The sequence below is a fragment of the Papaver somniferum genome, chromosome 1 (genome assembly GCF_003573695.1).
Source record: "Papaver somniferum cultivar HN1 chromosome 1, ASM357369v1, whole genome shotgun sequence".
Lineage (NCBI taxonomy): Eukaryota > Viridiplantae > Streptophyta > Magnoliopsida > Ranunculales > Papaveraceae > Papaver > Papaver somniferum.
In genome coordinates, this window is record NC_039358.1 from 122,644,533 (window position 1) to 122,648,728 (window position 4,196).

The 4,196-nt window shown below is 33.0% G+C and overlaps 2 long non-coding RNA genes across 2 annotated transcripts; both read right to left on the reverse strand.

Moving 5' to 3' along the window:
• Window positions 1-542: 542 nt before the first annotated feature.
• LOC113332442 lies at window positions 543-2,089 on the reverse strand. Its single transcript, XR_003351502.1, has 4 exons — window positions 1,730-2,089; window positions 1,576-1,626; window positions 1,077-1,251; window positions 543-604 (listed from the first exon to the last, which is right to left on the reverse strand). It is a non-coding gene; the product is annotated as an uncharacterized LOC113332442 (long non-coding RNA).
• Window positions 2,090-2,117: 28 nt separating this feature from the next.
• On the reverse strand, window positions 2,118-3,954 carry LOC113332448. Its single transcript, XR_003351503.1, has 4 exons — window positions 3,845-3,954; window positions 3,015-3,088; window positions 2,506-2,623; window positions 2,118-2,240 (listed from the first exon to the last, which is right to left on the reverse strand). It is a non-coding gene; the product is annotated as an uncharacterized LOC113332448 (long non-coding RNA).
• Between the last annotated feature and the right edge of the window lie 242 nt (window positions 3,955-4,196).

Here is a 4,196-nt window from a genome sequence, read left to right on the forward strand (position 1 = left end):
AGACCTCGCCTCAGTGAGTCAACTGAGTCATCCCTTTTCTCAAATTCAATTTCTATATGGGGAAATTAGGCTCAGGCCCAACCCATGGATAACCCATAATATGAGGCCCTTAATTTAAAAAAGTTTAAATCTAGGCCCCGAGTTTTTAAAAGACCTTGATACCCTTATGCATATTGTCAAGCCCATAATTAAATAAAATTTAAATCTAGGCCCAAAATTATTAAATCTAGGCCCGAAATTATTAAAATACAGTGCGAAGGTGTAAACAGAAGTTACACATGCATATGGCATGTGTAACCAGAAGTTACACATCCTTATGATATGTGTAATGCAAAGTTACACTTGTATATATATGCAAATAAATAGACATCAAAAAAAAAACACAAAAAAAGTTATTACTTTAATATTCATTTACAATAATTTCTTGGCATGTGTAACTAGAAGTTACACACATCTGTTTAGTGTAATTGAGAGTTACATATGTGTCTATCTAGTGTAACTGAGAGTTACACATGCATCTGACTTGTGTATTCAGCGTCAACTCCAGTTCCAGCGAGATCATTACCACGTTTAAGCAATTAGCTTTTATGAAGTTATCTGAAACCTGAAATATAACAACAAGCAATCAGTATTTATAAGATCAAAATGAACAGTACATACAACAATGTATATTCAGTTTCACAAGCATCTGACTAGAGTAACTAGTAGTTACACATGCATCTGAATTGTGTAACTGAGAGTTACACATGCATATAACATGTGTAACTAGGAGATACACATGCATATGACTTGTGTAACTAGGAGTTACACCTGCATATGGAATATGCCATTTATCATGAACTTGCAAGCCTAAGTTACCTAAAGCAAAGTATGTGTAAGTAAAGGTTACACATCTAATTAGCATGTGTAACTAGAAATTACACATCTATTTAGCTTGTGTAACTAGAAGTTACACATCTAATTAGCATGTGTAACTGAAATTTACACATCTATTTAGCTTGTGTAACTAAAAATTACACATCCATACCAAAACACCACCACTAAGACAAGCAGAATGTAAAGTAGATCCAACTTACAATGTCTAACACAGCTCTAACATCCATACCAAACCTCTCAGCTTCATACCAAAACACCACCACTAACTCCAAATACAAATTATCTTCCAAATCTGATCCAGTACCACCACTGCCTCCTCATCCTCCTCCAAAACCTGCACCTCCACCATCAACACCACCACAAGTGTTGATTTTCCTGTAAAAGAAACATAAAAATATCAGCCAAACTAATCATTGTATACACAAACTAGTCTAGATGCAAAAGCAATACTGCCAGCCTCCAAAAGTCATAAAACAAGCATGTATAATCAACTAACTAAACAAGCATGTGTAAGTCCCAACATCTACAGATGTTTTAACAATCAGATTTCATCTTATCATCTACAGATACAAGTCAATAACTGAATCCATTGTAATCATGAGAGTTCATCGTTTTTAGATGATTGAATTCAACTAGTATTACCAAGAAATTGAACCTAAAACAACAACATCAACAGTAATAACAGCAATCTAAACGTACCTAGATTCAAAATTCATTGATTCCATAAAAATTATATTTTTCTACTCTGACCTGAATAGAACAACCAAAACAAGAATCAAAACCTAATCAAACTAAATAAGAAAATAGAACTACTAAATGAGTCAATCATATTGAATCAAAACAAAAACGTTACCTGAAGTAGCTTCAAAAGAACAAATTGGAATAAATTGATTGATTCAAATTGGAGTCACCACAATATCACCAACTGAAACCTGAATCATTCAAATTGGAGTTCTTATACAAGATGACAAGTACTACCTAGGTTTAATCATGAATAAGTTGTTTCCAAGCATTAAAAACCTTCAGCTGTTGTATTCAATCAGTATGTGTAAGTAAAAGTTACACATCTAATTAGCATGTGTAACTAGAAGTTACACATCTATTTAGCTTGTGTAACTAGAAGTTACACATCCACTTAGCTTGTGTAACTGAAAGTTACACATCCATAATAAAGCACAAACGGGAGCTAATACCAGCAGATTAATGAGGATAATCGGACATACCTGTATAAATTGAACATATCAACAGCACCTTGGAGATCAAAAGCCCATGTTTCATGGTCCCCAGATTTCATAAGGTTATTGCCAACCCACTGGGAAAGTGATTTGAAGAACCCAAGCTCCATCATGTAATCTACAAGCCACCTGAGGTTTAGAAACATAATATGACATGTTAGATAGTTGATCTACTAACGTCAATTCTCTTACGAAGGTATGATTTTCCATGAAAGAAGAAAACACTTCCAAATGTGTTGTTCACTGGCAGTTCATGAACTCCAAAAGTCGTCCACCTTTACAGTGGATCCATATATATGGTAGTGTAGTTGAATGTATATATCAACTTCCCAATTGCACAAATGAAAACTGTAGTATACATAAGTACAACAAAATGAAGGAGAATAACTCTTACTTTCTTGATGGGATTTCTGAGGGTAAACTTTGCAAGGTCTGGAAAACCTTCTCAACTTCTCCATCACTCTCTTCAGGATTTACATCTCCAGGTACAGATTCCAGTACCCAAAGTTGTTCTGCATCAAGGAAGTGTAGAAAACTTCATTACATGGAAGGATGGACATACTGGGTTTATTAGCAATTGAAAGAAGCAAAGATCTCAAAAAAGGTTTTGTGTGTCCTTCTTCACATTTTGTAACAATTTTGTTTAGTAAAAACTGAGAATATGTAAATAAACATACTAAATGCCAGATCCAAATACTTCATCTACATTTCGTATCCTTAAATTACAAAAATTAAACAACATCAATAAAACCAAACAACAGAAGCAATTCATCAAACATTTAGAACTCAAAAACAGAATTATCAGATGTTGGTGATACCGAATCTCCAGATGAAAATTATTACTATTAACAGCTTATTCATTAGTTGTTTCCAAAGCAAAAGAAGAATCAGATTTTGAATCACCTGTGAATGACGATTAGTTGTTATCTTCTTTATTTCTGTTGTTGTTGAAGATCTTCATAGTTCCATTGTTGAACCTGCACAATAAGTAAGTCCTAAGGTTTAAAACATCATTACATACATGAAAAACAACAAAGAAGAGGAAATCCCAACTTAAAAAAACCTTGAAAAAAATGAAAGAGATGAAACAATAACTAATTAGATTGTAGAAGACTTCTGACTTGAATGGAGACTGAGAAGATGATGAAACCTTAACTTGAGATTCACAAGCTTTAATTTCAGATTCAAAATAAAATTGAAATAATATTTGACTGATTCGAATTCATAGATTATTTGATGCTCAACTATTTTATCTATTGAATCAAATCCATTCAAATCTCTAAATAACTACATCATAACCAGGATGAACTCCAAAAATGCACCAAAATTCCAAAACACCGAGAATAAAATTTCGATTTATCATCGTTTCTAACAGATCTTCTTCTAATAACAAACACGCAGATGATTTACTATCATTCTTCCAGATCTAAAAAAGCAAATGAAATCAATGAAAGAAATATAAACCTAGAAACTTTATATGAATCTTCAAACAGAAAACTAAATTAGAACGAAATCTCTGCAGAAAAAATGAAATCAGATTACGAAATCAACCGATTGAATTGAAATTTTTCCTGTTCGATTTGATTTTCTACGAGAATCTTCATATTCAGTTCCTGCTGATGAATTTTCATTGAATCTCCGAAGAATAACTGATGTTGATTTCGAATTTATGTTTAGATAATCAGGATCTTTTTTTGTAAAGGTCAGATCTAAGTTATGAAATCATTACTCACTGGAAATTTCGATTAGAAATCGTGTTCTCGGCCTGTTTCTTCGTCTGAGAGAGAGAGCAAACCCTGAAACTTTTTTCTCTGCAACCTGCAACCGAGCGAGAGAGATGAGAGAGAGAGAGAGAAGAAATGAAGAAATGAATGGATCTTATGATTTTTCTCTTGTATATATTGAAAAGGGTAAATTTGACATTATGAAAATGTCACTTTATTATCAAGCCCTAAAAATTAAAGTTCTGGGCCTAAAAATATCAAAATGTGAAAGAATGGAGTTGACAATGAAGGATCCATTTTGTTGGGTTTCTATGTGTTGAACCCATGTAGTAGGGGGTTATAGTATTTTTCACTTTCTATA